At 53.9% G+C, this 12,948-nt stretch overlaps 1 protein-coding gene across 15 annotated transcripts in view; it reads right to left on the bottom strand.

Moving 5' to 3' along the window:
- The window catches only part of Carmil1 (capping protein regulator and myosin 1 linker 1), a 230,180-nt gene that overhangs the window by 165,344 nt on the left and 51,888 nt on the right, over positions 1-12,948 (bottom strand). The window contains exon 1 of one of the 15 annotated variants that reach the window (XM_078020633.1): positions 4,663-4,804. The exons of the other annotated variants lie outside the window; for them this stretch is intronic. The gene's annotated coding sequence lies outside the window, so the exon portion shown is untranslated. Of the gene's footprint in view, positions 1-4,662; positions 4,805-12,948 lie in introns of those variants that run through there. 15 annotated transcript variants of the gene reach the window in all.

The following is a 12,948-nucleotide window of genomic DNA, read 5'->3' as shown; positions in this document are numbered from 1 at the left end:
TAGGTACAGACAGACTTCGACACCAAGAGGAAGGGCAGGCTTTGATTCCCAACGCTCTCGGAGGGAGAGCAATCTCAAGTTATGCCATTTTCAGGAAGACGACTTACAGATAAAGTCATCTGAGTTCACTTCAAAGGTCAAAGAACTTGCTGAGCTCAGGCTTGAGTGAGGTGGGGAAGAAGGGAAAGGCCGTGAGTCCTCGGGAGAAGGACGGCTCCCGGCTCACTCACTTCACAGGTCTGTCCAGGGCAGGGTCACGTTTCCATTCACAGGGATAACCCCATTCCAACTTGCAGAACCACAAATGACTGGAAAGCCTGCTACTTCTTAAAGAAAAAATGTTCACCGTAACAAATGAGAAAAACAGAATTTTTTTCCCCTGGAACCCCAGGCATTGGAAGAGATCTTCACCACCAGCTCAGTCACACGCAGCAGCTAGGCCAAGATCTGGAAAGGAAGATGCATCCCGAGTGCTGACCTGCTGGCCAAGTCTCGTCCACCGTGGGGTGGGAAGACAGACGCCCCAAGCACCCCACCGGGCACACGCCTGCACTCCTGGGAAGACTTCCCACCTGTTTGAGCACAAAACAGTTTTCAGAGAAACCCTCAGTCAACCAGGAGGGCCCCACTCCCCTTCACGCATTCCAGTTCTCCAAGGCTGCTATGTAAAACTGAGCGGCCGCTGAACAGCACATTACAGCTGATAACCCTCCAATCACACCCTGTGGCTGTCAGCACGCCCAGCTCAACAGGAACCAGCAGGCTCAGCCATCACGCTCGAAGGAACTGGGAGGTTGGCTGCGAGGTCCCCTACTGCAGGTCCTCTACTCAGTCTTCCCAGCAGCCCCCTGCAGGGCCACAGGCCAATCCCTCCTCTTGGGCACACTCATTTGTGCAGAAAATAGGAGGGGGAAAAATTGAGTATTATTGGCAAAAAAAACAAACAAACAAAAAAAAAAAACCACATCCTTTTTTTTTTTTTTTTTTTTTGGTAATTGAGCTGAATCTGACATAATGAAAAAGGTGTTGGGCTGGGATGTGGCTCAGGCATGCGCCGGGCACTGGGTTCGATCCTCAGCGCCACCTAAAAATAAAATAAAGATGTTGTGTCCACCGAAAACTAAAAAGTAAAATATCTTTAAAAATTCTCTCTCTCTCTCTCTCTCTCTCTCTAAAAAAAAAAAAAAAAAAGTGTCAGTTGTTTAGCAGAGAACCCCAACAGGCTTCCAGAAGTCATGGGCTCTGCAGATTCAATAGGCTGGAGAAAAGAGAGTCAAAAGAGAATTAAAAATCCAGGCGGTGTGCTGGCATAAGTGTAATCCTAGCTACTGGGCAGCCTGGGCAGGAGGATCGCCTGACCTGTCCCAAAATAAAACACAAAGGGCTAGGGATGTAGCTCGGTGGTACGGCCCTTGTGTAGCATGAGCAAGAGCCTGGGTTTGACTCCCAGTTCCGGGGAGGTGGGGATGCTTTTTCTTAATCAAAAAATACACACACACACACACACACACACACACACACACACACACACACAGCGTGCCTGCTGAACACCTGGATGGTCTCAACAAGTTTTCCTTACAGAAGCTCAGGTACCTTTTAACTTCCCTCTCCTCCCTGTCCCAAAGACAAAACACTGACCTGCCTCTCTTCTCTTCCTTCTCTCCCTCCCCCACCACGGGCACACAGGAAACAGGGACTTGCCTAAATTCCCTTACCTAGGTGCTCCCATTCCTCATCCAACGTTCCGTTAATGGGTTTCCAAGTGCAGCGGGTTTTCAACAGTGAATGAGAAGACAGTGAACAATGGCTGCTCTGTGCCTGGCCCTCCCCATCAGGCTTCTCGGGAAGGCCGGCTGAGTCTCCTCGGGCAGCCCCCATGTGGGCACAGACACACCTACCACGTGACAGGCCCTGCCAAACGGTGAGCCTTCTCCCTTCAACACGCCTGGGTTCACCTAGGCCAACAATAGCATGTTCAAAAACAAAGTTCCAATTTTTTTCTGGTGTTTTAGTTTTTGTAAAAGACTAAGCAGCCAGCGGGCTTGGCTTGGCTTGGCAGACCTTCCATTTACACGGGGGAAAGCTGCGACCAGCGACCGGACGCCCCCACGGGAAAAGCCAGACACCCGGATTCAGAAATGAGAAAAGGCCCCACTGTGCACACGAGGCACACCCACAGGAAAGGGGCTCCACTTCGGCTTCTCTCCTGCAACAGTCAAGGGACAGCGCCCGTGTGGGGTGGGGAATCAGCATGCTGCTGGCGCCCAGGGCTGCTGGATCCCGAGGGCCTGCTCTCGGATTCCAAACACAAGCCCCACTGAGCCAAGAGACATGTGCCTCCCTCCAAGTCGCGCTCCACTGAGTGTCTTCACGCTTATCTTGGACCCGCTGAATGGCTGAGGGCTCTGCCTCCTGGGTCAGTGTCAGCTGTGCCAGGAGGTCCTCATCAGCAGGCAGGACGAGCCTCAGTGAGCTCAGGGAAGGGTACATCTGGAAAGCCGCCTACCGCCTGCCGCTCTCAGCTCCAGCTCACGGGAGAGCATGTCAGAGCTTCCAGCAGCAGGGTGAGTGGGGGTCAGCTCAGACCCGCCAGGCCACGTCCTCTGGCTAACCATCTGGCCAGCACAGGGCAGGCTTAGCTATAATGGAATTCACAGGCTCTGCCCAGCAAGAGGGAGGCCTCCCTTACAGCACCAAGAACCTGTGAGCATGGAGCCCAGCGTCCACCCCAATAGAAAAAAGGACAAACCACACCCCACTAATACCTGCGCAGACAGCACGCACGAGTCTCCATCATGCACGAGTCACCATCATGCACGAGTCACCATCATGCGTAATATGACTGTACTCAGCATTTGGCTTCCAAAGCTGAGCGAAGGCATCAGTATGCTTGGCCACAGCAACTGTGTGAAGAAACCGCCACATGAGACTTCGGCATCAGGGCCTTCGTGGCAGGACTGCTGCTCCCATCTGTGGCTCCTCCGCGAGCAGCTTGCTTCTGGAACAGCGTGAGTATAAGCCCCGCGTATAGCGCTCTCCCTGGCCAGGTCTCGGCAATGTCTGGTACTCACGGTCGCCGTAAGCATGGGGGCTGGACCTGGATGACTGGACACTTACTTAGGACACCACTTCCTCTTGAGACGGCTGGACCTGGCTGACTACCATGGGGAAGGGAGGGTAGGGAAGGACACCAGGTAATTCCTCCCCTGGGATGAGGAGGACCTGGTGGGCCTGGCTGAGCGCTCCTGATGGCCGCTGCACGACGCGCTTTATAACAAGCAGCAGGTGAGGTTCTGCTGGTGCTATCTCACAACGCCTGGGGCTGGGTGATCACAAAGAACCAAAATTCCTCTCTTAGTCTCTGAAGTCCAAGATCAAGGCTCCAGGACCACGCTGCCGAGGGCCCTCTGCTACCACCTCACCTGGTTGAAGGTGAGCAGGCAAGAGAGTAGAGGAGGACAAGCTATCAAGTGGACGGAAGCTCCTTTTGCCAGAGATTCAATTCTGTTCACAAGAAGCGCCTTGGAGGCCTCTTGAGCTCCTGCAGGCCCCTCCTCATAACACTGCCACGCTGCCAACAGCGGAATTCTGGAGGACGCAATCAAAGCACGCCATGTGTTTGATCAATTAACTCTAATCTGGACTCTCTTCATCAGTAACATGTCCTCTAACCCCAGAGACAAAAACCCTATTCTTCACACATCACACTCGAATCCTTCCCAACTACCTGTCTAACATGACCTTAAACAGAAGTAGAAGACAATGATTGTGCTTCAACCAGGAGTGACATCTACCTTTTATTCCATGGAAGAAAACCATGCGGAACGACACTATCTGCTGGTGATTTGAAGGTGACAGCCGGGAACGGGGCTCGTATGGGGTGCGCCCCTAGGTTGCAGAGGCTTCCTCAAGCGATATTAGGTTTCATTACCAAGAGGGCTTTCCGGTGCACGCCAGGCCCTTCTGTGTGCTCCCATGATGGGCAGGACCAGGGGAAAGACAAGGCAGCCCGAGCTTTGGGGCAGAAGCTAATCCAGCTCAGTGAAACGGGCAAGGCCATCCTGTGCTGGCCAAAAATAAAATAAAGGCGATCATCTCAAGCTCTGAAGTGGTCGCACCTAGAAGCAAAGCCAGAAGCTATCAGCACTCCACCAAAGGCAGCACGCACCAGGGCCCAGGGCCTGTGAGTGGGCTCCTCGACACCACTGCCTGCCGGGAAGCACTTCTTCAGAACCGGGCTCCGCCTCCTATTCCCATGACACAGCACTACTCGGAGCCCTGAGCTAGGAAACCCAGCCCTCATCACCTGGAGGTGAGCCTAAGCTGAGTGATTAGAAATACCCCGCCAGCGGTCCACGAGGTTCCAGGTGTGGGAGGGGCTGTTCCTGGCTCTGCCCTCCCAACTGCCTGGCATGTGCAGAACCCTGGGCTCAACCAACAATGCCACAAAGAAATCTGGAATAGCACCTACTCCAGGAGACCCCGACTACGACTTGAGGTGAGTCCCCGCCCCAGAACAATTCGGGCGATGGCTTTCCTCAACCCTCATAGACTGCCGTAACAGTGACACAACAGCTTGAGCTGCTCCGGGGACAGAGCTCCACCTACCCGCCCAAGAGACCCCCCACTGACGTCAGCCTCCTGAAGTCAGGCCCAACCCACCTGCACAGGTGAGAGCAGGAAGCCAGGCACAGGCTGCGGTCAGAGTCTCCCAGGAGCTTTCCGATTCCCCACCATCACTTATTAATCAAAGCCTGCACCGAGGGCATCCTTCCGAAAGGAGGCCAGCTGGACAGACCAGGACGGCCAGTGTGCTTGCCTGGTAAACACGACCTCATGACTAATTCATGAACTCAGGAAACCACACAGGGCCAGAGCAGAAAGCCCAATTAACTCAACACTAAGCAGCACCCAGCATTTCCCATGCCGCTCCAGTGAGGTGAGGCACAGCTGCCAGGGGGCGCTGTGGACGCAGGAGCCACCTCGGGGATGTCAGGGAGGAAGGAGGGCCACCCCAGACCACCTCTCCATCCTTCAGCTGGGCTCCTGGGTGAGGTCTGACCTATCCACCGGTGAGTCTCGCTGCCCCACACAGGCCCCTCTCTAAACCAGATCTGCTTTTGCAGACTCACCTCTACAGAGGTGCCCACCTAGTGAGCTTGTGAAGGCCGGAGCAGGGCGTGGCTGCCCGCCACCCAGGTCTCAGGGGGAGGAAGGCTGAGTAAAGGACCTTTCGTGTACAACCCGGGAGCCCTCGGTGGGAGGGGCCAGCCAGGCCCAGCAGTGGAGCCACGAGCAAAAAACTCGTCTCACCCCCACCCCCACCATAAAAGACAGTCAGGGGACAGCAATGAGAACATGCTCAACACTGCCCAGCTGTGGTCAGGAGGGTCAGGGTGGGTGGGGCCAGCAGCAGGGCACCTGCCTGGAGGCACCAGGCCTGGGTTTGCACACGCACACGCACACTAAGACGGCAAGTTGTATGAGTTTCTATCACAATTAAGTTCCCTCCTCAGCGCATTCAAGGGTCAGAACAGCAGGAGCACCGGGGTCACCTGTGCAGGCTCAGTCCCAGGGAGGAAGGCCAAGTCGTCCCGGCCCTCGAGAAACACTCCCTGTGCGGTGCCCTCAGAACACACCGGGGACTGGACGGGTCTGTGGCCGTGGACTCACCCTCAGGAGCGGGCTGGGCAGATGCGCTCGGCCAGGCGGACACCGGCTGAGCCCTCCCCAGGTCAGGTGTCTGGGGTGCACTGGTTAGGAATGGGTCAGCCACAGGGAGAGAACCAGGACACTTGCCTTCTCACTGAACCATCCTGAGCACGCCAACTTCGTCCTCACGTGCACCACCCCTTGTCACTGGATGGTGGCCTCACCTCCGGGCTCACGGCCTCCTGAACTGAGGGGCTGCAAACAGGAGGGGGCAGCTCCCGTCTCAGGAAAGCCACATGCTTCCAGAAAGCTGTAGCAGCCAGCCACTTACAGGGAGCCAGCCAGAGCAGGTCACCCGAGTCCCCCTGGGCCAGTTTCTCAAACTGACTGAATAACAGTAAGTTCACAGGCTTTATCACTTTCTCTGGTGGCACTGGTCTGAGTACTCGGGGGTAGTCATGGGCCAAGCAATAACAGTTCTTTTATTCCAGCCTGCACTTTAACATCTAGGACACAACTCACACGTCACCCTTTATACCTGACGTGCACATGCAGGTTACAGAAAGGCTAGGGGTTGAGTGGCCACAGGAGTCCAGGAGGTGCATGGAAAGCAAAGACGGAGAGCAGGTGCCAAGGCAAAGAGCCACCAGGTGCCAGAGAAACCCAGAGACATTATTACCCAAACCAGAGAGGTAGAACTAAAACTAAAAGTACAACTAACCAGCTGCAGAGCTTGCTCGGGGCGCAGAGCTGTTCTGGAGCTGGGCTTGTTCAAGGCCAGGGTCCCGGCAGGCAGTTTCAAACTAGGTCACAGAGGCAAGGAGATAGACCAGGGCTGAGCTGAAGCCTGGGGACAGGGTCAGAGGTCCCCTGCCTGTGGCTCTGGTGATGGGTCACCTGATGACGGATAGTGGGTTGGCGTGTGCCCCGAACCATTGTGGCTCCTTTCATGCACCAGGTGGACGGACAGGCTCAGGGCCTGGCTTCACTACATGGTGTCAGTCTGCCCAGGCACCTCTGGGCTCCTGGCTGGATCCGCTAGGTTCAGGTGTCGTTTTCACTGGACCAGCTCGTTGGTTTGTGACTTTTGGTCTTGTACCAACGAGGTGGGAGTCCGTCCATCTCAGCACTTACACCCGGAATGGACCAGCTCACAGCAAACTACTGCTTTTAGAAACAGAGTAGCTCAGGATTGAGTGGTCTGAAAAGTACCCATGATGGAGGGACTCCGAGCAGGACTGAGCCTGCCCGCCACTTCCATCAATCTCAAGTAATTTCCAAATGAGTTTTGTAAATCCATATCCCAACCCAAAATGTTAAATTCACAGCATGTTAATGTTTTAAAAACAATGTTTCAGCAAACTTGCCAGTAAACAGAGGCTGGATTTCCCTGAATCTTCTTTGCTCTGATTGATGAGGAGATTAAGAGAGACAGAAAAGACCAAGAGAACCCAGAGTGCACCGGTGGGCGGGATCTGGGCTGTGCCTTGCAGTTCACTTCACAACACCCGGCGGGGCCCAGAAGCAGTGGACTGTTAGTAAAATACCAAACGTCTACATTCAGGTAATGACTACAAATTTGACTTGAGAACGTTGCCAAACATCAATAGCTTCTTGCTATTGATTATAAATTAGCTTGCAATTGGAAACCTAGAGATATTATTACCCAAACCAGAAAGGCAAAACTAAAAAGTGCAAAAGCAGGGCTGGGGTTGTGGCTCAGCAGTAGAGCGCTTGCCTCACACGCGTGAGGCACTGGGTTTGATCCTCAGCACCACATAAAAATAAATAAACAAAATAAAGGTGTTTAAAAAATACAAAAGCAATGGCATGGGATACTGCAAACCGCACAGCAGGCAGAGACCAGCACCCCGTGGGGGTGACAGCACTGGCACAAGTACCGGGCAGCGTGTTCAGGGCACAACACCCTGTCCCCACACTTCCATTCAGCCAGGATGCATCCACAGAAATCAGCCGACGTATTTCCAAATCATGCAGAGGACTGCGTGATTTGGAAATCATGAAGGACCCTCGCTTAAGTGAAATGGCCGGGGGGCTGGGGAGCTGTGCTATTTGCATTCTGTCTGCGCCTTCTTATTATGGTCTTTAATTAATCTGACAGAGATAATAAATACGCTTTAAGAGGAAACATGAAAGAAAGTAAGTAGCTGTATTAGTGCTTGTGGCAAGCATATTTATGATGATTTTTAGCTAAAAGAATCCAGAGGAAGAAAATGGTCATTTTTCTGTTTAGCAAATATTTATGAGGCTTTGCTCACAGGAGCTATGTCCTAGGCCCCGGGAATAAGCAGTGAGTAAGACAAAGGTCCCTGGTCGGCCGTAGAGGGGAAAAGAGACAAAGAACAAGAAAACCTGAGCCAGGATGGCCCTGGGATGCTGAGAGCTAAGGACCCAGGAGTCCCCGAGAGGGCGGGGCAGAACGTGCTGGAGGGTGCTGGGAGCAAGGGGGGCCAGAAAGGCCTTCGCTGAAGAAAGGCCTGCAGGGCATGAGGGAGCCGGGAAGGCAAGCGCCCAGCAGAGGCAGAAGCAGCCCTGGGCTGTTTGGAGGACCTGCAGGGAGACCAGAGTGCATGGGCAGGGGGCAGGCAGGTACCACCCCGATGGCCACAGTGACAACATGGCTTCTTCTCCATGTGAGATGCGAAGAGGGGACACTATGAGTCCATGTGACAGAGGATCACAGGCATGAGGAAAAGACATCTCTCACCCAGGTGAACAACAGGTGGGCTTAGAGCTGGGACCGCAGCACCAGGGGTAAGAAGCAGGCTCTCCGCGTGGCTGAAATAGAGCATCTGCTGACAGGGAGGCTGGAAACAGACACTGAAGGACTCCGCAGGCTCCTCCCAGGCAGGCGGAGATGAGGATGCTCTGGATGAGCTGGGAAGGACATGGGGGGCAGGCAGGGGTGATGGACTGAGGCTCCCTTCTAGATCAAAATGGACTGAAATGCCACCAGACGCTCCCAGTGGGGACTGCGGAGTGGCTCAGGGTGGAGGCCCTGGTTTAGTCCCCAGTGCAGCCCCCGCACACACACGCACACTCACTAGCACTCATACACGCATGCACTCTCACTCACACACACACAGAAGCATCCCAGCAGAGAGGCCCAGCAGGTGGCCGGGGAAAGCAGTCTGGAGCTCAGGTGGAGATCCAGCCTGCAGACAGAAATATCTTTATCACGCAGACGATATTTAAGCTGGGGCTGTGGATAGAGAGGCAGACAAGTACCCCGAGGCACTGCACTTCGGTTTACAGGTGAGCAATCTGCAAAGGAGACCAAGGCAGACCAGCCAGACAGAAAGGGAGGTGGAAGGGCGACTCCAGGAAGCCGGTGAAGAGCTGGCTTCACGGAGGACAAACGACCGTGCTGAACCTGCTGACAGTCCAGGACCAGGAGACGGCCCCTGCCTGTGGGCTTCAGCAAAGAAATGCCCCGGTGCCCTGGGGAGAGCTGTGTCGGTGTAAGTGTGTGGCGAGTGTGAGTGCGCGTGCAAAGCCCACTGCAGGCGCTGGGGCGGACTGCAGGGAGACGTCAAAGGCAGGCAGCAGAGATCTGGCTGGTAGCTGGAGGGGAAGTCGGAGTCTGGAGAGATGTTTTATTTAATGGGAGAAATAATAACTTGTGTGCCAGAGGGAATTCCGTACAGAGAGGAAAAATGATGACACGGGGAGGGAGGGGACGTTCATGCGGCCATGTCCTTGAGGAGGCACAAGAGACGGGCTCCCGCGTGATGGGCGTACACAGGGAGGCACAGGTGGGGTGACATGGTTTCAAGGTAAGGCAGACACTGGGGGAGGCTGGGCGGGGGAGGACCCTCCCAGGAGCAGCGTCCCATGGGGGCCACGCGCCCCAGAGGAGGAGGCAAGGGGCGGGAGGAGACAGGAGTGAGGAGGTGCAAGCTCCCCCAGGCGTGAGTCGGCAAAGGGACATTTTGTGAAATTAGACTCTGAAGAAGACAAGGCACAGCACTGACTGGGCTGGCCATCCTGGGAGCCGCCTGCCACCCCTTGACCACAATAAATTTAAATCCTCCAAGATCCACTCTTCTGCATCTTGTAAAATCCCACTCCAGCTACCCAAAATGTCACGGCTGCTTGGAGCATGAAGGGACACAGCCTTTGGTAGTTAAGAGCCAGACCCTGAATCACTCCGAGTCGAGAAGACACCACGAGGGGACTCTTCCCAAGCACAGCCTGCCAACCACCAGGAAAAGAAGAATCAGGGCGCACACCAGGCACTGCGCACACCAGGCACTGCGCACACCAGGCACTGCGCACACCAGGCACTGTGAAGGAAGGTGTGTGCCGTCTTCTGTCTGGAAAATAAGATTCGACGAGCAGTTGCATCCTATTTCCTACAGGGTGCTGGAGTGATCGCCACAACAACCCGTAAACTGCAGCAGGGCCGGGGGATCAGGAAGCATTCTTGTTTGTTAGTTTGTTTGTTTTGGTTTGGTTTTGGGGATTTTTTTTGTGGTGCTGAGGGTTGAACCCAGGGCCTTGTGCATGCAAGGCAAGCACTCTACCAACTGAGCTACATCCCTAGCCCAGAAGGCATTCTTTCAAAAGAATTAAATCCCATGATTTCAGGCTGGAAGGGTTTCTATCGACCCTATCACTGAGTCCTTCACACAAATGCCCTAGACAACATCGTTTTTACATCTACAGAAACTATGACTATGCCTTGTAAAGTTTCCAAAGAGAAAAACAGGTAAAAACGAAATTTCTTGGCCAGGAGTTGGGGCGTACAAGACAACTTTTCAGTGAGAACAAGAAATATATAAAGTAAGTCGGGCACAGTGGCCCCCACCTGTGATTCCAAAGTCTGCGGAGGCTGAGGCATGAGGATCACAAGTTCAAGTCCAGCTTGGGAAACTTATTAAGACCCTGTCTGGAAATAAAAAATTAAAAGGGGTGGGGATGAAGCTCAGTGGTAAGAACCCCTGGCAGTACCAGGGCAGGTGGGGAGGGGAGCCATGTTAAATAAAGAGGGTTTCAGACCTAACTACAAAGAGCAGAGAACATACATCTAGCTCCAATGCTGAGCCCAGTCTTGGGTTGCCCAGGGAGGGCAGGGAGGGCAGGCAGGGCTAAAACAGCTCAGTGGCAGACAGGGCACCTGAACCCAGCTCCATCTGCACAGAGTCTGTGCTACCTCTCAGAGACCTGAATGGCCCCACCTACTGCGGGCTGCAGAGAAAGCAGGAAGGGCAGGGTGAGCCTCACCAAAAGCACATTGGCCTTGGGAAAGTCACTCTGTATGAACCTGAGCTGCTTCACATGAAAAGGAGATTCAAATGACTCCTCCGCGGGGGGGGGGGGGGGGGGGGGGGGGGGGGGAGGAACCAAAGCTCTGATAAATCTCTGGGCTCATTTCACAGAGACCCGGTGGCTTTCTCAGAAGAATCCTAATGGCCTTTAACTCTCCCTGGTGTTCCTGTGCCATCTGCAAAGTCTCCATGCAAAGCTCCTCCAGCTCCACCGGACTCCTCCAAGGGAAGGCTACCCGCTAGCGGACAAAGAGACATGCTGCAACCTCAGACACGCAGCACGGTCAGCTCCAAACAGTTACATCGATTCCTGTTCCCCACCGAGGCGCACACCTGCCGGCCCTGTTCCTGTCCGCTCCGCCTCCTCAAGGATCATGGCCATGGCTGCTGACCAATCTGCACACAAAATGCCTTCAGGACGCTGGGAAGAGATCCTGCTGGGTCACGAGGCCTGAGTTCATTTGGAAAAGCCAGGTCTGCCCCAAGACCTCTCCCACGTACCTTTGACATCGGTATTCACATACATATATGAAGAACAGGCCACAGCTGGTGAGAGTGGAAGGCCACTCTCTACTGCTGCCCGCGCCATCGGCCGACACTCAGCTGCACCTGTCCTCCTTCCTTCTGCCTCCGAATGCTTCCTTTTTACAACTTTTTTCTGGTCTTTATTCATCTTCCGCAAGTCTGAGCTGGCTCCAGAATCTGACTCCCTCCATCAAGCCCCATCTCAGGGCTGGAGATGCAGCTCAGTGGAAGGACATCTGCCCAGAGTGTGCGAGACCCTGGGATCCAACACGGGACCACAGAACGGGGGGCGGAAATCCTACTTGAACTCTCCTGGCTATGGGACTCCAGCAGAGCCCAGCAGCCCGGTGCCTCCGTTCACTCCTCCGTGAAGAGTCAATCCCGGCAGCACCCACTTCACAAAGAGCTCGTTGAGACTTCAAACAGGGACACGGAGGGCTCCGAACAGCACTTGACACACACAGGACCTAAACATTTGCTACCCTGACTGCGGGCTCCCTCTGAGGGTGAGATTCCATCTGCTGGGCACTCCTCGTCAGATCTGAGCTCGTTAGGAGGCTGCAACAGTGCTGCCCTCATGCCTCATGGGATTTCCCCTTATCTTCTGAAATAGAAATATGTGGTCAGAATTTAAAGTTTGGCCTTTCCCAACTCTGCAGCTCCTTGACCTTGACCTGTCACTCAGCAGTCCTTGGTCGGCATTCAGAACAACACTGGGCCGTGCCGTCTCTGCAGCACTCACGGTGGAGGCTGACCCCTCCCATCCTACAAAGAGCTGCACTGGGCTTCTCCTCTTCACGGGTAGTCCAGTGCCCTCTCTGATCCAGCCCATCCCTTTGGCCAGGGTAACCAATGCCCCTGTGGCCAACAGCGCACATTTCAAGGACAGATGGCCAGGGTCTAGAGTTCAATCTCAAGTTCTGAAACAAATCTTCTCTAATTGGCCTACCTGGGAATTAAAGTGTCTGGTCTTCGGCCTCTTCAAGTATCACACCCTAAACGAACCAGCGATATGCTTGGCCTCTAGCCAGAAGCAAGACATTCTAATCAGACTGTTCCCAGTCATTTATAAAGCCCTGGAAGTTGAAGGTTGTCAGATAATGAATATTCTATACTCAAAATGTTGCGACATAAACACTCGTTCCTAAAATAGCAATCGTTTCCAAAAACATTAAGCTACTCTCTGAACACAGACAACTAATGGAAATTGACTCCAGAGGTAAGGCGAAACCCTCGGCTTCTTACATTCGGCTGGAAGTGGAAAGGTCTGCACAACTGGGTCACCTGGGGAGAGGGCCCCTTAGGAGGCTCAATTAGGGTTCTATCGGGGTGCTATTTAGGAAACAGTCTCCGACTATGATAAAGAAAAATCTTTAAAAAGCCAACAACATATTAATAAGGATGAAAAAACAATAAGATGATGAAACTGACAGTTTCCTTAGATTCAACCACGTAGGCAGTACACACATGACACTGGGAC

The sequence above is a fragment of the Ictidomys tridecemlineatus genome, chromosome 8, assembly GCF_052094955.1.
Source record: "Ictidomys tridecemlineatus isolate mIctTri1 chromosome 8, mIctTri1.hap1, whole genome shotgun sequence".
In the NCBI taxonomy this organism is placed as follows: Eukaryota; Metazoa; Chordata; class Mammalia; order Rodentia; family Sciuridae; genus Ictidomys; species Ictidomys tridecemlineatus.
This window is presented reverse-complemented; position numbering and strand designations above follow the sequence as displayed.